The sequence below is a fragment of the Anser brachyrhynchus genome, assembly GCF_964034855.1.
Source record: "Anser brachyrhynchus genome assembly, chromosome: 1".
Taxonomy (NCBI): domain Eukaryota; kingdom Metazoa; phylum Chordata; class Aves; order Anseriformes; family Anatidae; genus Anser; species Anser brachyrhynchus.
Genome location: NC_137694.1, coordinates 5,113,195 through 5,138,224, shown reverse-complemented (window position 1 = coordinate 5,138,224; position 25,030 = coordinate 5,113,195). Strand labels below are relative to the sequence as shown.

The following is a 25,030-nucleotide window of genomic DNA, read 5'->3' as shown; positions in this document are numbered from 1 at the left end:
ACCAAACTGTCAACAGTGGTATATTCTTAAAGTAAAGGACCCTTCTCTGAGATGTTTAAATATACCTAAGTAACTGTGCTACCAAAACCTTTGGAAAGGCTATGAGTAAGAAACCTATATTCTTCCTTTAATTCTCCTGATTGAGCACTACATCACTTGAAGAATTTGCTTAGAAAGTTGCTTTCTTCATACAAGTGTATTTTTTATTATTATTAATTAATTATTAAAATTATTTTTTTAAGTGAATTAATTATTTAGATACATAAGATTCCAACAGGTGCTTTTGTAAAATGAAGTTGAGGTCTGCAAACAGTGTTTCAAATTCATTTGAGTAATTTTTGTGTTCTTCAAGGCTATATTTACATGATAGTGGTACTTACAGCAGATCAAGCCAAGGATAATATTTCCTCTTTGCTTCTTTTTCCCATGTATGAAACCACAAATTGGAGAAACAAAAATATATATAACTTTTTTTTTTCCATAGGATTGCATGCATATTAATAAGAAACTTCAAGCATTTGCATGTACAAATGTATAAAACTGAGAATAGGGAGACCTGAACTAAAACACTGGAACAGATCAACCTGAAGTGCTGAGAGTACTTTAAAATAAAAACTGGATCCAGATATGAAATTTTCAAATGACATAATTTTGACTTCCTAGCAAGCAGAATGCAAAGACCAGTAACAAGACTGCGTTTAGAGAAGTTCAAATACCACTCTTAAATCTGGGTTGCTGGCTTATTTCTAAAATGTGTAAATACCAAGACAGATACTGCAAGTTAAGAAATTTTGCTTTTGAGTTCAACAGGATCAGGTCTGTTGCCAGAACACCTTTGCCTGTGGCAGTATTACCATCAACATCTATTGAAACCAATTTATCAGTCATGGGTTTGGAAGTTCAGCTTAAAAGCATATAGTCTTGTGCTTGCCTTCTGTCTCAGGATATAAAAGAAAAAGCTTTCTTCCATTACTCCTCACAGAAGAATAGTTTTATTCTGCAGAACAACTGGCTTTCAATTTTCCACATCAGGACCTTATTCTCTTTATTGCCGAGTTTACCATACGAAGTCACAAACATATTCATTTCTCTTTTGCTAGCAATTAGTTCTTCAATACATAGGCAGATGTTACTCTTTAGCTGTAGCCTAAATATATGAGCTCCTATTTGCCATAAGATGTAATAGATCATGTTCCACATACAATTTTCAAATGACTTCAAGCCTTAATCATAATAAAGACTCAAGAGTTAACATTCCTTTCATCTACAGATTATTACTGAACATTTCTAATAATCTAGTTAAGTTGTATGAAAAGCACAGAAAGAGACATGAAACAGATTTCTCTTCTCATTTTCTTCAATACTGGGGAAAAGAAAAAGACAAATCCAGCAACAATATTTTTTTCCTTTCTCTTAATGTTTTAACACAGTGAGTGATTTTCTTTGAAAGAAAATAGGTTGCAAGCAGCTGGAAAACCTATCAAATGTTGTTCTTGTTTTCTGTGCCACCTGTGAAATACCATGCAAAAGATTTTAATCTTTGTTTCAGTATATTTTCCTTAAATTCATTCATTTAAATGGAATTACAATTCCTTTGATCCAAAGAAAGAAAACTACAGCTACAAGTTCTATTTTTAAAGTTCATTAAATAATAAATTATATATTTAAATAATAAATTGTATATTTAAAAGGTATGAATTCATTGACAGGCTGGTGATATACCTTGGTAATTACGTTATACCTGTCAATAATTACCATTGCCAATGACACTTTCATGCCCTGCCCCAAGGACAGGTAGGGGAGAGAAAAAGGAGAGAAGGAGTGAAAAGTTATTCCCATCCAGGTGGGAGTTTGTGTAAGATCTTTTTACTGCAACTGTATTTGTTTCTTGTAGAGTTCTCATGTTAGATTAAATTAAGTGACATGGCCTAAGAGGCTGGATATTGACTCACAAATCAAGAAAATGTTCCATGAGCTGGGACACGTGGGTTCATGAGAAATGTAGTTATGGCAAAGAACCCATGAAGAAACATTGAACATGACTCATCTAAACTACAGTTTCTCTTACTTTGCAACAACATAGTTGGGAGTAATTGAAAGCTGAAGTGTTACCAATACATTTCAACATTTATGTCTTAAGAATTCATTAGATTTTTTTCTTTCCCCCCAAATTTGACATTTTCTTTGAAACCAGACTGAAAATAAATGTTGACAGAGCGGAAATTTCTCTGTGTTGAAATTCCAGCCTTCGTTCTGATAACCCATATTTGGTTGGAACCACCGGACCTTTCTGTATTATTTATCGTTGTTTATATTCAAGGTGCCCCTTCCAAACAGACATGAAAATATTTGGCCTCTGCTATTTAGGTCTTGTGTCATGTTATAACTAAAACAGCTAGCTCATTTAAACTGTTGACATATATAAAAATGATACTGATGTTTAAAAAATAGAAGCGTTTGTCCTCCTTCACTGAACTTACAAAGAGTTACCATTTATTTTATTTTATTCAAACTTTTCTGAGGAATAGGAGAGAGAAATCGAGACTGATACCGTCCTCAACAAAAGTTTAACTGGGAAAATTTCTCAGAGCTCTGAAAAAGAGCTGAAAGGAAACAAGGTTGATGATGTGATTGATACATCACAGATGATTAACTTCTATGATAGAAGGGAACAAAATAGGGAAATGGTTTTTCATTCTTCTTCAAATCAGTTAAGATATGTCATTTTGACTCTGAAAAGTCTGAGCTGTGGGAATCTGAGTGTAAAAATACAAAGAGAGTGAAGACTGTACTCTGATTAGCATGCTAATTTCATTTTGCCTCAGTTTCCTCATTCCTAAAATGGGCAAAATAAGCTTATGGGCTGCACAGAGTGTCTAGGGCAATTTTGAGAATAAAGAGCACTTATTACTGTTCTCCCATTTTGTTGTAAGTGCAGCTGTTCAAAAGTATAAACTCTCTGCCCTCACCACCCTCTACCCTAGAAGCCAAGTTGCCACCAGCTCATTTACAACCAGCTGAATTTCTCTGTGCCAGCTCTTAAATAACAATAAATAAATAAATAATAAAAAATAATAAGAAGAAAGATTCCTTCTTTTGACCAAACCATTTAAATTAAGAGAAAGTGTTCAAAATAGGCTCTTGCCAGAACTGATGTTTAGGGACAGACTCTGCCCTTCCTTAGAAAAGCTCTTTAGAAACCAGGTGAGCCATCAGCATCATTACATGGGGCAGGATTAGCACCAGACCCTTCGTTTCCCTGCCTTACTCACCAAAACAGCATTTCTCCATAGCTCTGCTCCACTGATTGGAAAGGCTGCAGCTTAATGGCCTTCCATTGCAAACTTCCTTTTAGTGCCCAGCCCAGCAATTAGGCCCCAGCCATGCTTCACGACCTCTGACTGCCTCACTGTGAGCTTTGATCAGATCTTTGCTCACTGACACACATCTAATAGCCTGCCGCGGCACCAACTAAGCTATCAGGTCCTAATTTATGCCTCACCCTGCATCCTAGGCCAAATAAGGAGTGTAATTAGCTATTATACCAGCCAGAAGTTTAACCTGACCTCCTGTTTGGAAGTTGGGCATGGAAAAGGAAAGAAATGAGAAAACTACTGAAAATGAATTTTGTGGGGCTCTGTGAAACAATGCAAGATCCATATACAAGCAGTGGCCCTTCATCAGAGGAGACTGCACTGGTATTCACATTTCTGCTGACCACGTAACATCATCAGTAGCCAAAATTGCAGATTTTCTTTCTGCAGGAATCTGTCTCATTTTGGTAGCAGATAGTTCCTCTAAGATCATGCACTGTTGCTACAGACATGAGTACAGTTAAATGAATGAAAAATGCTAAGAAGCCCAACAGTTTTACAGCTAAATACAAGAGATGTGAAAGGCCTGGGTTTCACTGTCACTTTTTTTCATACGGCTTCTGATTTTATTTTGAAGTGACATGAAAAAGAGATGTGGAAGCTAGGCAAACAGCAGCAAAAGAAAAAGTTTCATTTCAAGTCAATTTTTTTTTTTTCAGACTGAAATGAAACGTTTTACTTCTGAGCCCTTGGAAAGGATGTTTATTCTACTCTAAATAAAACTGAAGTATATTTTTAAATGAAACATCACCTCAAATTACTTTGAAAGAGTCCAAATAAAAAAACATTTACATTTTTCCAGTATCTCTTTCCCACTTTCCTACAGCTTTTTTTTTTTCCTCATTTGAAAGGGTTCTCTTCGATTAGCATGAATTCAAAAAATATTTCAGTCAATTGACTTGTCTGATTTCAGTGGGAAAATTTCCTACTTGCATCAATCATTCCATTCTGTGCGGCCACTTCTCATGAGGTAGAGAGAAAGCAGAGCCCTGGAGAGATGTTAGCTTTCCCGAGGCTATGGCTGCAGCAGGGCACACTCTCATTTGGCACACACACTCCAGCATACAGATATCCACCCACCAGCACAGGCAGAAGGTGGTTCAGGTTGTCTTTTATTCCAGTCAGACAAGGATGAATGCTTTGTGAACACCTAACTTTGTCCTACCTCTACTTCTGGTTAAGACAACCACCTCTGCCTCTCTCCCAATGGAAGAGTAACATAATCTGCTGCAACCAACATTCAACCCATCAACCAAGCTCCTTTCAGCATCTATGGGCTTACTGTGGGACCCCTGACAAGAGCAGGTAAAGGTAAGAAAATGCTGGATGGGGTTCTAGTTCCTGAAAGTACAGAGAAGAAACTAGAATTAAGGAACATCCTTGTCATGGGCTGGTGATGTGGTTATGTTGAGCTGACTAGCAGATGTGTGAGGTTTAGTGTTGTTCTATTTTAGCTAAGTTTCAGATCATAAGTGATTTTCCAAATCTGTAGGCAGATTGATATGCTGAAGAGCTGACTTGACCATTTTTCTGTCAGTTGCTAGAGGAATGAAAACAGCTCTCTTAGGTGTTTTCATATCCAAAATGTCTGGTCACAATTGTTATCTTTCCATCTGCTGTAACAGGTCACAGAAACCACAAGTTTTTATTTCCCTAGGATATTCTAAAATAATCTAAGTGACAATATCTCTGATGCATGGGGTTTTCTAATGAGACATGACTTCTTTTAAAGCATCAATTCATACTTTGTTAGGACATTTAAACTTGTGTTTTAAAGTCATCTTTATATTCTAGATGTGTCAGAATGAAAAAAAAAATAAAAATCTAGCATAATATATTTAAAAAAAATAACATGATCACGAATGTGAAAGCTGTTTCATCTTTTCATAACCACTTTTAATCTATAGTGCTATATTTCTCAGTTTTGTTCTTCTTGAAAAAAAAAAAAAACTAAAGTTCAGATATGAAATTTTACACAGTGAGAGGATAACAGAGCTCGGGCCTCAGCCTATCTGTGAAGGGCCATCAAGGACACAGTCTCAAAATACCAAGTGACCTAAAACTGGTCCTGTCTGTCCCCTTGAACTCTTTTGAGAGCAACCTGAAACCTCAGCCAGGATCTCAGTGACTGCAAACACCAAAGGTGTCCCACAGCCACATGCAACACCCTAGGGATAGTTCCTGACATCTTTATACTGAGGAATACATTGACTATTTTTGGTTGCAAAAGTTCTGGCCACCTGAAATCCAAACTATGTTTAACTTAGTCACAATACTCTGAGAATGTCTCCTTTCTTGACTTTCTCAGTACCTCCTTAGGTCTCCTTTCTGGCAGAACTTTTATTCCCTAGTTTGAATGGGAAGTCATTCAGGATCCAATTCACACAGGAGGTCAAAGTTTCCAGATAAAAAGAATTCTTCTGGCTTGCTTGAAATGAATTTAATCATGCAATACCCCCATCAGGATGAGACAGCTAATCTTCAGGAAATACCTCTGCCCTCACTAACAGACCCACTGTCTCCAGAAAGCAGTAGCAATACTCTTTCAAGGGAGGTTCAATAATCCAAACACAAGAACAAGGTTCATCAGAGGTTGACAGAACACCATTAGGAAGGGATTACAAATTTTAGAAATCTGTGTTGGACTGGTATTTGTTAACCATTAACTTGCCTGGGGAAAGAGATGTGGTATCTGGAACACCCCATGCCTTAGCTTTGGAGAGAATTCTGATGTGGGACAGTGCAGAAGCCCTGAAATGAACAAGTGAGTGGAGAAGGTCATTGAATAAAAAGTTCTTTTTTTAAGCACTGTGGACCTGAAATTATTATTTGACATTTTATTTTAAGTCAGTGCTGATAAAAGTATATTAATAATACGAAGAGCAGAGGAGAGCTGAATAATTAAAAGGGCAAATCAGGATCTGAATCATACAAATATTACACTTCGAACAGAAATCAACAATGGACAAGGAGAGGGATAGTTGTTCTACCAAAAAAAGGTATAACATGATCCAAAAGATGGAATTAGAAGCCAAACAAACATGGGCTGGAACAAATGAGGGTAATTAAATAATGGAACAACTCCCTCCACCACTGCCCACTTTCAAAGCTAGAGTGATGTCCTCTGTGAATTTTGGATCTACTGAAAACAACATAGAACAGTTAATGCAGGAATTACTTCAGAGAAGTCCCATGACCTCTGTCACTTAGGAGGTCAAGAAAGATGAGAAAATAAATCTTTCTGGCTTTAAAAAGCCCTGAGTTAATATCCCTTCCAAAATATTAAATGTTTAAGGCATTTGATGAGCAACATAGCTACTGTGAAATGGATTAAATGGGGGATAGGGGCAGGGGGATGTTGTTGTTTTCTTGTTGTTGGTTGGTTTGCTGTTTATTTGTTTGTTTTTAAGACAGCAGATAATTAACTTGTGGAATGCATTGCCATGAGTTGTAAGTGGAGCAAATATCTTGAATTCATGTTAAAGACTGTACACCTATTTGAATAACTGTTTGGTTAACTTATGATCCAGAGAAATTTCCCTATATCAGAACACTTGATTAGACAAACTTAATGTTACTGTGATTTTCAGAGCTCTGTTTAGATGCCATTTCTTTGCTTCAAGTGGCATGGTCTCCAAAAATGATGCCTCAGGCCAAAGGCAAAAGCCTGTTTTTGAAGCAAAGGTTTTTGAAGGTATTATTTCCTCAAGAAAATTCTGTTTCATTATACAGAATAAATGTTGGCCTGAGAGGCATAAAAAAGGTCTGGATTCAAGACAGGATCTAACCTGTAACTGTTAGAACTATTCAGAAATATCCAAATTCCAGGCTCAATTAGAATACTGAAGAAAAAAGAAAAAAGCCAACAATTAAATAGTCTTGCATACTTACCTTCGCTCTGGCTCCTAATTCCTTCTTACTTATTGAAGAATAACTTGCTTATGTGATTGCAGCTCTTGGAACAATCTGCTTTAAAACAGAAATCAACATATTATATTAATTAAAAGCTTTTTCCTGCCACCTCTTAATCAAAGCCCTCGGAGAATCTGTATTGTGAAGTATGTGCCTTATATTTAAAAGGTACTTAATTTCAATATGGACATGATTGTGTTTCAGGGAAGGCCTTTGTTTAATATTTCTTCATAACATAACACCTTACATAATATAATTTCAAAGCCTCCCCCTCCTTTTCTGTATTTTTTGCTCTCAGTAATTTTTTATCAAATTTATTCATTTCCTGCACACCTATTTAGCGCTGTTCCTACTGATAGGATTTTTTTTATTTTTTTATTTTTAAAGTCACAAGGACAGTCAGTAAACAAACTCAGATTTTTATATATCTTTTTTTTTTTTCCAGGAATGGTATGAGGCTGAGTCATTTTTTTTTCCCCCTGGAAAGTGTTTATGTTGGGAGGTGCTTGATTTTTAATAAGATGCTTCCAAATGAAACATTTCCTTTTGAACTATTTCAAAGCATTGAAATTAATGTCATTATTTTTTTGTTATGTTTCACGAAAACTGAGGTTTAAACAACAGAATTTCTGGGGGGAGAACTTATGTTTCTAAGAAGAGAGAAAACTTTTTCTAAGATGTAAGGGCAAAAAGGCACTTTTTTTGAGGCAAAGGGTTCTACATTAGGACTAAATATGTGCATGCACATATTTTCAGTGTTTCCTAATAATCGAGTATTCCAGTGAGCTTAATTATAGAAGCAGTGACAGGGGTTTTCTCTTACACATTGTGCAGAACTGCTGAATCAGTGTTTCTCAGTGACACTGCATGACAAGCACTGCCAGGTGCTCTATTTTGGGCACATATTTTTAGAAAAAGTCACTTCTATATACAGTCGTTTTGACACGGGATCTATGCGCTTACCTGCTTTGATTTCTCTCCCAGTGACTGTCCTCCAGGAAAGGTCTTCCTCTTCAATTCACTTTGTGTGGTCTGAAATTTTGGTTCAGATTTAGTGACATGCTAATACAAGTCTCTCCCTATATATTTTTTTTTTCCAGAAACTTTAAAGAGAAGGAAAGTGTGAGCAGCCCATTCCAGTCTCCTAAACACTGATTTTTAAGGTACAGTTATACAAACAATGGCTAAGATGTAGCTTGGATTTGAACTTTCAAACCATCAGCTGCGTCCTGATCACTGCTTGTCATGCATGCAGAAAAAATGTAAAGCAGCTAAACTCTCCAGAACGGTGGGATGAATCACCTTCTGTATGCCGTAGGATAAGGGCATGTCAGTGTACAGGTACTGTAGAGGAGTGAAACACCGTGGGTTTATGGCTTCTCTGCTTGCCTGGAAGCTCGTACTCAGAGCCTGCAACAAAGAAGCACTGGGCATTCCCGAATAAAAGAGAAAATTCCTGAGTTTGTAACACAAATTAAATATCCCAGAGTACAAAACCATCAATAATAAAATCTGACAGTATTTAAGAAGCATCACAATGGGGATTAATTGGTAATTTAAAGGATATAAACATTGATTTGGGAAATATTATTTATCCAGGTAATAGCCTCCAAAGTCTTTTTCCCACTTGCAGTATTTCAGCTTGCCCTGAGAGTGAGAAGCAATCTTTCTGCTGGCATCAAAATCCTGCTGCAGCTGGAAGGGGCTTGATGCACTTGAAGATGTGATTATCCACAGGAAGGAGAGATCCTGCAGCCCTGGTCATGACAGGGTGGTGTGCTGAGTCCACAAAATGTCCCCTGCCAATTTGACAACTGCGTGGTTTGCAGTTTTGGAAATCCAAGCATCTTTCTGGGTATTAGTCTGGAGGCTGAGGGCAAGAAAGAAGCTGCAGAGTGGTGGATGAGGGATTAGCAAGTGCGCAGAGGTCACGGTATTAAACAATATGTAAACTTCACGGTTTAGGCCCTGCTCCAGCAAACAGGGCGAGGAGTCGAACAGAGCTATTTTCTTCCATCGCTGGCTGTCCTCGAGTCAGTATAGCAATAATATTTGGTAGCTGAGAATGGGATCCCGTGATTATAAATTTGTTTTGTAAATACCTCCGTGGCAGAGGCTGGTTACAAAAGAGCTCATAACCCAAAAGCAGCAGACAGGCAAAGACTGTGAGCACAGACAGATGCAATCCAGGATGTCCTGCTCCTTTCTGCTGAGTTTTGGGGAGGGGACAGTAAGTCTAATGCTCTCTCTTTCTCTGCTCACTCTTCCCTATAAATCCTTGGTTAATTTAAGGTGTAGGCCGGCCAGCTTTGCACATCTTTCTGAAGTTTAAGGAGTTAACATATACTGCTGCTTTACTGATGAAAGACAGAATACAGGAGTGTTTCTAGTGCACATTAGTGGTGGTTTAAGCAAAGCCAACAGGGAGCTTAAATTCCTGCTGTTTCTGCTGTGATGATTCTCTTTGTGTCGCAGAGAGGGGAACTGTAGTGCAGAGGGCTCTGGCATGTCACGATGTTACCACAGTTAATAGAGGAGCAGGTAAAATGGAAGGATTTACACTTTGCTGAAGGCTGCTGGTCAATACAGAAATAGCTACTATCACAGCACGGCCTGTTTGGGCCATTACTTTTGAATAAGAAACGTGTCACTTATGTTTCAACATCTGGCCAGTGGTTATGAAGGGAAGCCAGCTGGCCACATCACAGCTGCAATGTTTGATGAGCCCTTTCCTTCTCTGTCTCCACTGTGTGGGCCTGAGAGCAGAACTGTGGATCAGCAGGAGGGAGAACGCAAGGCCTACTGTAGCTTTTTCCTTCTCCAAGCGTTTTATTGTAGCCTGCATCCCTTCGCTGACTGAGCTGGATTAAGTCTCCATGACAGGAAGTCAGGAATGTAGATTTATTCAGACTCGTTATAACAGTGGCACACATCCCAAGGAAGACAAATAGCCTTTTGTGAGATAATTTGCTAACACTGTTCCACCCTAACATGTATCTGTCCTGTTATCGCATGACTAATATGGACATAACCCTGCGCACTTTTATCAGACATGCATACGTATGTCAGCCTGATTTGTGTCTCACTTGGATGGGTGAAGAAGCCAATGGACCTGTGCCCAAGCAAAACTCATTGAACTGAGATCAAAATCTGCTGTGCGCTCTTAATTTGCTGCTTGTGCCCTTTTGCATTAAGTCGCTTTAGTTCAGATGAGCATTTGCAGTAAGTCATTCAGTCATTTCTTTTACATATGAAGAAGAATTCATGGAATAGAAGCATTTGGTATTCACTGTCAACATTACAGTACTTTCTGTTAGTCACGTTATTCTTTTGGTTAAAAGAACAGTGGGCATCTGATCAGGAGAAAAACCTACCCTGTGAGTAATCCTATACCATGAGTAATCAAAACAGGATGTATCTTGTTCTCTTGTAGCATTTTAACGAATGCTAAAGAATTCTATAGTATTTTAATGACTAACCTGATGTAAATTAAAATCTGATTTAAATAATGTTATTACCCTCCCTGCTGATAGGGAAACTGAAGCATGGGGCCGTTCAAAGTCTCTGGATAAGAAGTCCTAGATCCCAATTCAGCACAAACTTCAACTAAGCTTAAACAGAAAGCAAAGAGGCCTTTCAGTTTCACTACTAACACAGAATTAGGGAGATCTGACTGTGCCTGTCACACATTTCTTGTGTGCATTTATCCTCGTTCAGTGAATGGCAGGTAGCAATATTGCCTTTGCAAACCATCTGGTTAGGTTGTGAGAGCTTCAGGGACAGAAATAATTCTTTCTTGGGCACTTGAATAGTGCTTACCATAAACAGGCGCTCCTCCTGGCTTTGCTATCAGTGTCAGTGGTGAGGCAGAAGGTTGCCAAATAAATTTTGTGTTGAAAATTTTTTTTTTTTTGATTCCTCCGGAATATGAGACTTTGACAAAATCAGCCTCCTTGGAAGCTGAACACTACTGCTTTCCACCACGGACATGAAAATGTCTGATAGTGAGCTTTGGGACAGAGATCCACGCTCTCTCCATACAAGCAACACATATTATGACCTGTTTACACTGAAATTTAGCCAAAAAAAAAAAAAAAGTCTCTCAACTCCCAATCAATGGATAAACAAACAGCTCCAGTCACATCCTATATACAATTTTCAAAAGTACCTACATCCTTCTCTTCAGAACCAAACAAATCAAGAGATTCCACAAACAATTATCAGTGTTCATGTCTCACTGAGAGGTATTTGTGTTGGCTGGCACTGTTTTGATGTTAACCCATGCGATCAGGACAGGCAGGTCCATGCTGGTGTCGCAATACCATCACGGAGGATGCTGGCTTTCCTTTTACACCAGTAGGTGACTCTACACTTATGCTACTGTTTCTCTGCATTTACCTTGTTGGAACCAATGGCATAATTCTGTCCAGGAATTTTGTCTTTCAGCTTCCTAGAGAACAGATGAAAGTACACAAAGAACTCCCTTTAAGCAAATAATAAAAGCTCTAGTACCATTAATGTGCTACAGAAGAAAGCCACAGGTACACGAATAAAAGGTGGACCTTTGACCAAAGTGATACACCCACTACTTAAAAGCACTGATTTTTTTTTTTCTGAGCACTTTTAAAAGCATAATTCCCTTTATTATATTCGATAGGTAATAAGTCCAGATCAAATGAATACCTTAGAAACTACGCTTCTGCAGAAACCCACGAGTCTCTGCTTTTTCCTGGCAAAGCTGAAGTTAGCTTAAAATTCCTCAACCTCAACATATTCTTCCCCTATCATAAAATGCTCTAGTCAAAATAGAAGCTTTGAATGAAACTGTATGAATTTTTTACCATTTCTACGAGAAGAAAAAAATATATATATTCAATTGTATAATACTATAACAATTATATCTGTGTTTCAAATAACTTTAAAATATATTTATTTGACACAATATTTATTTAGAGAGGGAAAAAATGTAGAAATAGCATTAAATGATTAGATTGATATCATTTTTTTCCTCACTATTTCATTTCAGTTCCTTGGAAAATAAAAAAAAAAATCTATGTTGTGAATCAGAACAGGGTCTCATTTCCGAGTACTGGAATTCCCCAAGAGTGGAAACCATGAACTCTAATCACAGCTTTCCCACTCTTTGACCCTGCAACCGATATCACAGTCCAAGTGTTAGAAACTATATGGCAGTTCGAAGCATTTTACATACCTCTTTCACGGTGGCCTCTGCATTTTCAAGTACTCATGTCAAGGTCCTTCCCATTTTCACTGCTCCATGTCTCAGACTGCAATATCCAGGTATTCTGGACATTTCCAGTGGGTATGTTGCCTCTCAATTTTTTAACAGTGACACTGTAAATATTTTGGTGCAGAGGGATAGTTGGCTTATAAGGCAAAATATTTTTAAAGCCATAGGTAATTTTGCTTTCTTGACTACATAGTGCATTGCAATTATTTATATCCTATGAGAACAAGTGACACCTTTTAACATTTAAAATATTTTTATAGTCCCTTTTCATATCTGTTTGTGTTCCAGTTAAAAGAAAAAGAAAATCAAATTTTGTAATTTTAATACCCAGAATATTTTAAGACCTAGTACAGCTCAGTTGGACTTTGCTTGATGCTCAGTCAGCAATATAAATCAAAAGCAACCTTACTGGTCGTCATTAGATCTCATTCACTTACCCTTAAACAGATGTAAATCAAGAGTAAGTACAAAAATAAAGAAAGAAAGAAAAATCAGTAGCAGTATGAATTGAAGAACTGGTCCTGCTGAGTCTGCATTTCTGCACAATTTGTCAGCAGTGACTGCACTGCCCGCAGATGAAGAAAATTGCTATGAGGCTGAGCCTGAGCAGAAGTGCTTATTTTTAGCATAACATAAATCAGACAATGAGTCCTTCCAAACACCATTCACACTTTCCAGTTATTCCACACTACAAGGTGACATGAGAGTTTTCATGGCTCATGATAAATGATTCCAGGAGGACAGTAAGAGGGCTGGCATGGGGGGAGCAGGGGAAGAAAATGCCAATTAATAGCTGAATTACTGTGAAATAAGTACTTTTAGTGGGATGGCTTTGATGTAGTGAATAGACTCAGGTGCAGAGAAGTGGATTTAATTGTAATGCATGGATTAAGATAGACATGGAGAACAGACTCACTGTGTGTAGAATAACTTCTGCTAGTTCAATTCTGGTGCATTTTCATTTTAAGTTACTTAGTTGTCTCTCATACATATATATATATGTACATATACATATGCACACATTTAAGAGATCATAAAGTTGCACAAAAAAAAACAGAAAAAGCTCATGCACAAACATCACTCACCTTCAAGGAACATTGTGGCTTGCTCTTTTCTAAGATTATCATTCTCTTCATAATGCTTCTAGAAAATAAGCAGTGCAAAACGTAGCTTTGAGAATTTCAGAGCACCTTGGACAGAAATTTGCAGTCTAACCCAGATAAATTATTCTAAATTAACATATTTGTGGTCATCAGCTCTCTACTGCTGTGACTACACAAAAGCCCTGTGATTCCAGTTTACTGGGGAAGTTCACTTCACTTATTTTTAAATATCTACACGCCACCTAATCTTCCTGAGATCCCTCGATAGTCAAGGGATATGGTTCCTATGGCCTATTCTACATGACAATTTTACGATAGGGTGAACTTTGCCCTAAAAGCGACTATTTTCTTCCACTAACCACCAAGGAAATGTAACACAGACATAGATTTCAGCTGCTGATGGGTATGCAGAGCATAGATATGTTCTTGGTACCTCCCATCTGGTTCCTGTTTAGCTGCAGCAGCTGAAGCCATACCAGGACCAGCTGTCCCTCAGGCCCTTAGCTGGTGATTATCTCCCTGATATACCAGAAGCAAATGAGAATTAGATCCTTGGATACTACAGCCAGATAGCTCTATCTGGGAAGTTAAACCATGCTGACCTGAGGCTATGAAGCAGCAGAATGAACAGGCAACCTGGTTGTTTCTGAGAAAGACAACATCTGGTAGACAGGTGAGGCAGAAAACAAGGAGAGATGAGAAAGGCAATGTCATCGTTATCATTAGTTTTATCAAAATCCAAAAAGACTCTGAGTCATAACCCTACTTAGGAAGTAAAACTGTTCTTGATGCGATCTGGAGTAATTTTGGTTTGCTGCTAGCTATGCTGGGAAGACACTGTCATTTCCAGCTCACTGAAGAATCAGATAGGTGGTCTAAGCTGACTTTCCATCTGTCTGTTCAGTTGTCACATTCTGGTCCAAGCATGAGGCAACCACTAAAACAGAAGGAAATCAGCAACGAGAAATGCTTAGCGCACTTATTAATTAAGTACTGGAACATAATCTTGAAGAACAGGATGTGAATTGCAGCTTGGGGAAGAATGGGTGAAGGGAAGCCTGTAAATATATTTGGTTATGAGATTTTGCAAAAAGTACATGCCTCAGAGCTGTTTGTGGGGTTAATTCTGCTTTGGAAGATGCTTAGCAATGAAGTATATGGAGTATGTCCATATGCAACTTCAACTCTGACATTTCTTTGTGTGGGAAATTCCCCTGGATTTATGTTTTTAAAGGAAAACAAAGGCTAAGTTAACCTCTGGGAAGATTGTTTTCCTCTGGAATTTATGAAGCTGTCTGAAGCAAAGGTCTTTCCTTGTAGGCCCTTCCACATCTAACTGCAGAGTGAGTGGGAGTGAATTATAATTGCACGCACAGGAAGTAGTTGAAGGAACTTCAGCAGAAGAGGCAGCACCTTTTGTCCAACCTGAGAGCACAAACAAACATAATATGATAATTTGGGAGACCTGATTAAGGACTTCTCCTTGTCCCTATATATATATATATACTTCTCCTTGTCCCTATCACATTCTGCAAGAGTTCTTCTTCTATCACTTCATCCCTCATTTAGAACCGTCTACCTGATTTGTGCAAGTCCACCACAGTGTGACTATGCCTACTCTGAAGTCACACTGAGAACACAGCTGAATTGCATCAGGTCATCATGGTGCCTGTTGTCCAAGACAAAGCATTAAATTGAGGTAAAGTATGTCAAATTACATTTAAACTTAGGTTTTCATACGTATGTAGATATATTTTTATATATGCACACAATGTATGTATTATCTAATATATATGTATATATAATGAACACATATTATAGAAATGAAAATATACATGTATGTGTATTACAGGCAGAAATATACATGAGTACATATACATGCTACATATGCAGTAACAAGGCAGTCTGATCATATGTATATGTATACATAGAGGTATTTGTGAATTAATACACACATTTATATTTGGTTATATATAGGTATAGCATGTATGTATTTGTACCTCAATCTATGTTCATAGGCTTATGCAGTAATAGCTTGTTTGTCTACAGCTATGCCAGCTTACAAACACGTATGAGTACTTGAAAACTTTGATATATTATAGAGTGTGGGAAAAACAAAGACACGTGGACAGGTTTACATGTTACAGTTCGTGATGGTGCCTAAATATCACACATGCGCATGCATGTCTTTGCATGTGTTTAGAAGCAAAATATTAGTGATATTTGCATATTTGCTCACATCAATTTCGTTTGCCAGAAAGCCTTCCTTGAAAGACAAGATTGTTGTTATTATTATTTTAGTAACAAAGCAGCAACAGAAGCTGGGAGATTTAAGCAGACATAGAAAAGTGTCATCTAATAGTCCATCAAACAGCTCTTGTCACACAGATAAACCTTTTATCTCTCTCTTCCAGATTCTAATCAAGGGTACAGTTTGCATGTTTCTTGTGTCACTGCAGCAACCAATTCAGCTGGGATTTCCTATGCCCTGGGAAATAAACTCATTTTGACCCAAACGAGCATTTCAGTGTCTTGTTTTATCTTTTCACATGAACATAGACGATTATTTGTTAGTCAGGATACCAAGAGTGCATTTTCTCACCAAAGGGATGGGCTGCAAGGCAGAGTGTGTCTGCTTATTTGGAGATTTTTGAACACAGAACAAAACCAAAACTCTTTCTGGGAAATGTATTCACAAGGCAAAGTTTTCATTGTGGTTACAAAACCATATAAAATACTCTGAAATCTGAAGCTTAAAGAGTAAATTCCAATGTTTTTATTATTTTAAAATTCTGTTTATAGTTTCCACAATTTTTCTCATTATCCAAATATAGCAATGACAGTATAAATGAAATTGTGAAGTTTCAAATTCTATCATATTTTTACAATACTGGCATTGTTGCACATTCAAATTGTGTATTTCAGTTTGACTGTGCTTAATCAGTCATCCTTACTGGTTTTGCACTCATAATTAATTGCTCACATTGAAATAGAAAACAAGTGACAAATAAACCATTGCCTAAAGTTAAGGCTTAACTCTAAAAATATAAAAAAGAATCTTTTATGTCTTGTTTTTATTGTGAGTTTTATGATTCTCGATGATGGGTTCAATAGTCTTGGTTTCTGAAATTGTTTACATGATCTTTCATTCATCTGATACTAATTTCTAGCTTGCATGTTGTTGGCAAGTAGTTTGAAAAAAGAAGACCTTGGGCTATATCTCTAATAGTAAACTGAAGGCCAGGGAACAAGGCCCGAGCTGGCTGCTGGATGATTTTCATCCAGACAGCTACCTCTGCCTTGGAACATTTCATTTGCTTGTGGGAGGTCAATAAATAAAATTCTATGTCTAATATTTTTAGCATTTCTTATTTTCTCTTGAGTATTTGAAAGCTTGGACATGCATCATTGAGCAAAACAAGCACAAAGCTCTGGAAAAGAAGCAGTTGGACATTGCCTGCTCAGAGGTGTCTCCAGCATTGCAATTGAGAGCTGATCTAGTTGTTGTTGCCTCTGCCCTTACATATGAGAGAAACAGGAACTTTTTGGCATGCAATTTTTTTGTGATATATTTTCATGTTTACTTTTGGATGAAATGGTGCCTGGTGGCACATCTCCCTCCTCCAACAAAAGAAGGTTAAAGCAGATCAAGCTGGATTTGTTATGGAGGAGTAGCTTGTTACCTCTCCTTACCACAAGAGGGAATTTCCCTTTTCTCTTCTCCAACTGATTGAAGAGGTTTTTTAGGAATTTTCTTTTCCTTAAGCATTGTTCTTATTAAAAATAGTGCAGCACCTTAGGCCATAAAAGGAATTCTCCTCTGATCAGGCCTCCTGCCTCAAGCAGTTAAATAAATAGCATCCATTTGATGTAGCAAATGTGAAAGCTCCATGTTTACTTCTCCACTTTGAAAAAAGCATATAATAGCAGTTTGTTTTTTTTTTCTTCCCAAGGTTCATGTTGTTGTAAAATAAACAGATGTTTGGAAGGGGAGGAGGGAAATGTATACATTTTAAATGTTTAAAATACACCCAGTCACCACTGATTAACAAGCATAACAATGGGTGATAAGGAAACAGAAAATATCAGAAGTCACTCAATGGCTTTGGTAAATTTTTGGATTGGTTTGGTTGATTTATTATTATTATTATTATTGTTATTTTCTACTGTAAAATGTCTGGCATTGCCAAAAAAAAAAAAAAACCTGCTTTGAAAACCAGACATCTGTTTTTAGAGCCTTTGAGACTGGGAGCGTGAAATGTAGGAAACATAAGAAAAGACCCTAGCAAAGAGTGCATGCCCCCTCAGAACATGAAAAGCTACAAGAAATTCAAATCAAAACAAATATGAGAAACCATTTTATGAACCAAGGTTCCTCTTTAAAGCAAATAGTTTGTGTAGAATAGATGAGAATTTCAGTTTTCAAACCTGACCTTACTCATTGTGTTTCCCAAAGACCTTCTCAAGGGAATCCCAGCTCCGCACCTCCTGTGTGACTGCATGAAGCAGATTTAAGTCTTCTTCAGTGCAATCACATTCCTACTTTGCTGTCCTACCTAAGCATTGTGTAATGAGGAATTGAGTGCAGTGATTAGGATTGCTCACCTTACTTGCCCTCTCTTTCTCTCATACAATAAGGAAACAGAAATGACGAGCCAGGGATGATAATCCCAGTGCAGACTCCTATTTTTTCCAATCTCATCCAGTGTAACAAATCCACTAGAAATTCATATCTGGGACCCAGATAGATATGCAGCTGGGGTGATTGATGTAGGTCCACTGATGATCATAGAAAACAGTCACCTACTGAAAAGAAAGCCAGAAATGGCTGTGCCACTCATTTATTTTCTTTGCAAGGTGTTGAACTTACTCTGTGGGATCTTTGAGGACTTGATACAAAAGCCTACAAGAGTCCACCGGCTGCCGCTGTCTTTAGATCAAGAACCAAGGCAGTTGCACATTTCTGTGACCTGTTATTGACATTCTTGTCACACATGCCTTCACTCAGCCTTTTCCTAAGTTACTATTTTAATGTATACAGACTTGAAATGTCAGGTTCCTTTCCTTGGAATTAATTTTTTGCTTGATTTTCCTCCCTTGAGTGGACCCAATTCCTGTGTGCAACATGCAGTTTTGCAGACATTAAACATGTGGACAATCCTTTTTTTATTCTACAAAGTAAGCATACAGGTAAGGAGGGTTGTTCATGTTTGCAGGACAGCCCCACAATTCTGTTTTTCTTGCAGCCCTATTAATTCCTTAAATCATTGCACTGTTTAACTGAATAATAAATGTTTCACCAAGCTTCTACTTTTTACACAGCACACTGGTTCAATGATATGGCCAGTTACTGTTTTAACATTTAATTTATAATTATGTAGTTATTCTTTTTAAGCAGTTTTACTGCTCTCGAAGATTCAGGCTTGACTGAACAGAAGTGGAATTTGCTACACTGCAAAGACCATGCTATTAAAAACTGCAGAATTAGCTTTTCCAAAAAACAGTGGTGTTAAAGCTTGAACTGGAAAAGATGATTTCAGCTTTTACCTGCTTACCTGAATATTTGATACATTTAACAAGAAGACACTATGCATTTAATGAGTAAGCTCCTCCTCAGTTTGAAGACCACCACCTCTGTCTGCTGTTGTGTCTGTCCTTTCAGACCTCAGCAAGCTACTATATTTTTCCACTTCACTTGACTAAAAAACCTGATGATATTTAGATATCTGAAGTTTTATGTGAACTCTTCCTTAACTAAGTTGGCTGTACAGGCAATGAAGATAGATATGTGCATTTGAGGCCAGTAGAAGATTGCTTTATTCACCAAACACTCTAAACCGAGACTGGGAAAGCATTTCCCTCTGACTTCCTCCAAATGTCTTCCTCTCTAATGGGTATCCACCTTCGATCCTATCTGAGGAAGTTTAATTTACTGAATACCTAATGCATAGATGCAAATTTGAAGTCACATTTAGACTGGGTCCTATGTAAAGCATATCAAAGAAGCTTCCTTAGATCAAAATCATCCCTATCTACTAAAGTATGGTGCCTTTCACCTTCAAACAGCAAACTCTCCAGGTGGTTTGCATGTTTTATTGATATTTGTTTGTTTATCATGGAAGTTGCTTCCCTGAGAAACACTAGGCCTATTTGAGATAGACCACTGAATAAATCTCTATTAACAAAAAGGTGAAAACATCCAGACTGGATCTCAGCCAGAGGGAAAAATAATAATAATAATAATAATAATAATAATAATAATAATAATAATAATAATTCTACTTTTATTAGTAAGATGTGAATCAGCTCTGATAGAACTGTAAGTATTTCCCTTGTCAACCATTATTTTTAGCAGTTTTGTGCACATTTGCTATGTGAGACATCTTAGAAGGAAATCTGAACCCAATGCTGCCTGCATTCACCACCCATCAATTACACTACCAAAGATTCTGAATGCTCTGTGCTTCCCACCCACTGACAACAAGACAGGAATATGCATGCACAGAATTTATATTTTATAGTGCCAAGAGCAGAATAATTAAAGGAAAAATAGAACTTGCTGGAGACAAGGTCAGTGAGGATGTGGGGACAGAAAATCCTTAAGGTTAGACTTATCCTGCTTCCTTGTGCAAACAGAGGGAACATAAATCTGGCAGCTGCCTCCCAGAGGAGTTTGGAGGAAGCATGATACGGGCTGCAGGTCAGCCAGGAGCATAGATGATACCTCTGTTGAACTACATAGGCTTTGACAATATTAACATATAAAGCTCCTGGAAAAGCTACTTCTTCATCCCCTCACAAACTAGTGAGATCTGAGGGTCAGATTCTTAACCTAAGTAAATTGTTCACATTGTAGTCTGATAATGATTCGCACCGTTAAAAATCTGACACAATTTTGTCTTCATCAGTTGTTGCTCAGTAATAATTTATGAGTTTATGTTGTACTAAAAGTTTCCCTCTTGGGTTTACTCTCCCTTTACCTTAATTAACAGGAAATTTATATTAGCTATCCATATAAAAACATGAGTTATATATATATATAAAGGTTGGAATGTTTTTTTCTTAAAAAAGACACGTCTTTACAAATAGGAAATATGCATATGCATGTGTAATACTGCATATTTAAAATTTGTTAAAACTGTAATTTTTACATGCATGATTAGTTGCTTTCAAGTGGAAATCTACCTCAAGTAAGTAGTTTAGGGTTAGAAAACTGGGCTTCAAAGGAATTTGGTATGCCTTCTTCACCTTTGAGATTCAAACACTGGAGCCAGAATTGAAAACCAAGGTATTTCAGGTGTCTGCATTTAAAAGACTTTGTTTATGTTAAGGCTTAGGTCACCTTAGCAGGTATGTTTTAATGAAAACATTACCTCTTGATGACCTTTGGGATTTGAAGGTGAAAATGCAGTCACTGGAAAAAGGAATCCTAACTGTCATGGATGAAATCTTCAGCATTAAAGACATTGTTTCTCATCCTTGTGAATGACTTAGTGCAACAATAAAATTTACTCACTTTAAAGAGCAGGGGACAGGGTGGCCTCTGATGAGTTGTCTTCTCTAGAAAGCACAATTCCAAAACATTAACAAAATCAAGGAAAGGCTAAAACATAGTTCAGGACAGACCCTTAAAATGAGTGTGCTAGATATTTTGCTATATAAGTGAACCTTGACCTGTGTCGCTCATATATGAATATAGGAATTTGTGTTTATATCTGTGTTTTAGAGGACATTACCTAGTTATTGTTGATTTATTTTATTCCTGGTTCTTCAAGGAATAATATCCAGTCATTACAACGAAATAAGGTAAAGTCACATAGTAATAACACACTTTCTGTAAGCATAGTAATTTATAAATTATGTCAGACATCTGGGACAGAGGTTCTTTATGTCAAATATTAAATCTATTTAGCAGTTTATTCATAACATATTTGCAACTTCAAAAAGAAAGGAAGAAAGGAAAGAGAGCGGGGGTTTTCCTACATTTTTTTGCATTAATGAAACTGACAGCCCTTGTACATTTTCAATAAGTCAATTGAAGTAAATGATTTTTTACAACCCTTATTAACTTCAGTTGTCACTGGGATGTCATCAACAAGATATTCATTGCATTTCCAACTGGATCTTTTAAGTACAATAACATAAAAATTGCTGAAATCCAAAACTCTATTTTTTCTTGCAGGGGACAGGGAGGGTGGAAAGAATCTGTCTGTTCCCAAAATTCAGGTCAAGGCAAAGTGGGAGGGAAAAAAAGCTAATGTTTCAAAATCATCATTTTACACTAGTTTAAAAACCAGAGTGATGAGCGAAATACATCATATTTCCACTCAAGTCTTGTGCCGTCTGAACAGAAAGATGGGTTTGTGAGCCTTTCTCATGTTACTTTTCTAAAACAAAATCCGAAACAAAACAGGACTCAGAAACACATATCTCCCTGTGTTTGAGGGAGCACTGTTGTGGGAGGTGAGCAAACAGAGACTATGTTTCTCCCTGAACCCAAGCTCACTTTGTCAAGGCATTTCTCAACTTGGCGAAGAGCCAGCAACCAAGCTGAAAGTGACACAGACCCATTAGTGCTGTTGAAAAGCATACTGTGGACACCAGGGATATGTCTGCATCATCAAACTCACAGCTCCCCTGAGAACAGCTGTGGAATAGCTCACTTCAGGGACTGCTCTATGGAAACTGTATCACAGCAGCTTTGGTTGTCTCCTTTCCAACACCATTCCAGCAGGTCTTTGACCTGCAGACCATGTCATGATGCCATGACAATATCCTTGGGTAGCTACAACACCCTGTCCACCTCTGAGGTTGTGTCCTCAGATCTTTTTGAGCAGTGTGATGTTACAATTTCTACACATGCAAAAATAATTGGGCTACCATGGTTCCTCATCATGGGCTGTGGACAGTGTAGCATGGATGTTTGTAGCCCATTGGGTGAAGACCAGTTTGAGCAGCATGGACAAAGCTCTCACTGTATCCACCAGCCTCGGACAGGGATGGGTCTGTGGAGTGGATGATACTTGCACTGTGGATGCTATCAGTAATTGGGTGGATGGCTATCTCTCTCCTACACCAGCCCCGTGTTGCTGCTCTGATGTGAAAAGCCAGCCTTCTCTGTGGATGTGGCCTTGAGTAGATTCCAGTATGGCACATGGGTGCTAAAGTAAAGGATAATGCAGCATATCATGGCTCCTGTGTATGAAAACTAGCTAAGATGGATCATTATTTTGGTGCATATTTGCATATTCCACCTCTTCTGTTGCCCTCAGCAGTCCTCTCTGACTTTTTAATGTTGTCACACACAGAGTAACTGGCTCCAGTGACTCTCCAGTAGGAATTCCTAAAACCATATTTCTAGTTGCTAAAAACAGGATAAATAACCAAGCTTTACAGGGCACTTTTCTGGTGCAAACTTGAGGCCATTGGTGTCTCCACAGTAGATCACGGATGTGCGGATACATTAAGCGATTTCTAGCATGTGTGTGTGGATATAATTTGAAGCAGGAATACTATACAATCCCCCTTTCTTCCCTATTCCAAATAGGTCTCGTTTTAATGTCACTAGAACAGAAGAACAGTAGGAAGTTCTACAGGGCTATTTTGAAGGAAAGGCAGTGAGAGGAAGAGGGATGGATGAGCCATGAAGAGTGATCCTAATGGGTACAGAGGTCGAATGGACAAGGCTGGGCTGGAAAAGCTAAAGAATCCCCCAGCAAAAGGAATGTAAAGGTTGGCCTGCAAATAATTTTGTGCATGCAGCTATGGTTTTGTCCCATGTCCAATCCTCCTTGCAGACTGAGGTCGTTTTGTCTGTCTGCAGCCCCTCTATACAGTTCCTGTTCTGCTCCACCTGAAACCAGCTTGTGGGTAAGACAGTCTTTCTGCTTCAGTTTCTTGATCTGGAAAATGATCTTGTTTTCTAAACATTTTCTGGGTCCTGAAGGAATGCCTGCTTCTGCCATTATAGCTTTGACACCAGGAATAGGCCAGGTTTTTGCACGGTGAGTCATGGAAAGTAAAAGTCAGAGACTGCTCCTGCAAGGTGAGCTGAAAGGAGGTGAAAAGGTAAAAGAACAGCTCAGACAAGGTTAAGATGTAACTACAGCATGTTTAGCTTGAAAGCAGCTTCCTCAGGCATTGCTGACAGCAGGGAGTTTAGCAGTTACAACTTTGCCCCTCCAGCAGGCTTTACAATCCGGGCTTTTCTCTGCACTCTCCTGCATGCACTATGCCAACAAGTTAGCTGGAATTAGCTCAGAGGTATCCATACGCAGTGTAGTCATACCTTGTCCTGCTCTAAGTCACAGGAATGGAAAATATCTACAGCTTCTTCCTGGAATGGGAAAAATAGCTTTCCCCAGTTCATTAAGGTCAGGACACTGCTGGAAGCTTGAAGAGGCAGGAAGTTTTAACTTTGAAATTTCTTTATACAAGGGAAAAGAGTTCTTTGTATTTGGCTGAAGAACAACAAAAGTCTTTGCTTTAATAGCCTTCTAATAATATGTAATATTATATACATTTGGCTAGCAAAATGCACCACAAATTGCTTTTATGTAGCACTTGAGACAAACATTATAAGGAAGGAAGTCCAGTGTTTGGCCAAATACGCAATTAGCTGCCACCTAAAGAAGGGTTTGAGAGCAGTGTATTATCTTTTCAGAATTAAAGAGGTTTCAGTAAAAAATAGGAAGCCATAACTAACAAGGAAAAAAAAATAATAATAAAAAAAAAAGTGTTGAAATTCCTCACAAGACACAAATTATTGTGCTTCCCAGATCTAAAGGAGCAGGGACATGAAAATAATAAACCATCTGAGCTAGTCTGAAATCAGGCTGGATCCTACAGGCAAAAGTGCGTGACCACATGAGGTCATATGGTGTTAGCCTGGGCAGAACTGCCTCCTTCAAGTGATTTCCATGATAGCAAATTCATAAGTGCACCCATTCTCCTTGTTGCCTTTCAAGTCAATTGTAATACCCCTGGAGGCTTCAGTAGCATTTGACTTTGGATTTCATTTGAATCCACCAGCAATTTTGCCATCAACCTTGGTGTAAACAAGATCAGGATCTAAATCACTGGGGGAGGTTTTCAGCCTGTATAAATTGCCTTCATTACAAGATAGGGCTGTAGCAATTTCACTTTCAAGCTGCAACAATTTACACCATTGCATTATGACAGTTCTGCCTTAGAGGTAGTATAAATTGCCCCATACAGCTATGGCATTTTTAATCTGCATAAGATCTGCCCCTTGTTTTAGAAACTACCTATGCAGGTGGAGCTTGCGATCATAATGCGTTAAGCACATCTTTCCATTCAATTGAAACCAGCAGGGTTTTTGTCATTCACATGAGCAAAGATAAAACTCAGCTCTTAATCAAGTCATTGGA

General features: G+C 37.9%; 2 long non-coding RNA genes across 5 annotated transcripts; one reads left to right on the top strand and one right to left on the bottom strand.

Annotated features, from left to right (window-relative positions):
• Nucleotides 1-205: 205 nt before the first annotated feature.
• On the bottom strand, nt 206-14,053 carry LOC308188551. 3 transcript variants are annotated; one of them, XR_013945562.1, is made up of 6 exons: nt 13,623-14,053; nt 12,499-12,641; nt 8,250-8,318; nt 7,266-7,343; nt 6,046-6,125; nt 206-1,509 (listed from the first exon to the last, which is right to left on the bottom strand). It is a non-coding gene; the product is annotated as an uncharacterized lncRNA (long non-coding RNA). The 3 variants fall into 3 exon arrangements; XR_013945563.1 differs by having other exon boundaries at nt 7,266-7,340; XR_013945564.1 differs by lacking the exons at nt 206-1,509; nt 6,046-6,125; nt 7,266-7,343; nt 8,250-8,318 and adding an exon at nt 9,207-11,736.
• LOC308188550 lies at nt 4,503-16,156 on the top strand. 2 transcript variants are annotated; one of them, XR_013945560.1, is made up of 5 exons: nt 4,503-4,685; nt 8,387-8,449; nt 8,920-9,219; nt 14,961-15,339; nt 16,055-16,156. It is a non-coding gene; the product is annotated as an uncharacterized lncRNA (long non-coding RNA). The 2 variants fall into 2 exon arrangements; XR_013945561.1 differs by lacking the exons at nt 4,503-4,685; nt 8,387-8,449; nt 8,920-9,219 and adding an exon at nt 14,105-14,313.
• The last annotated feature ends 8,874 nt before the right edge of the window (nt 16,157-25,030 follow it).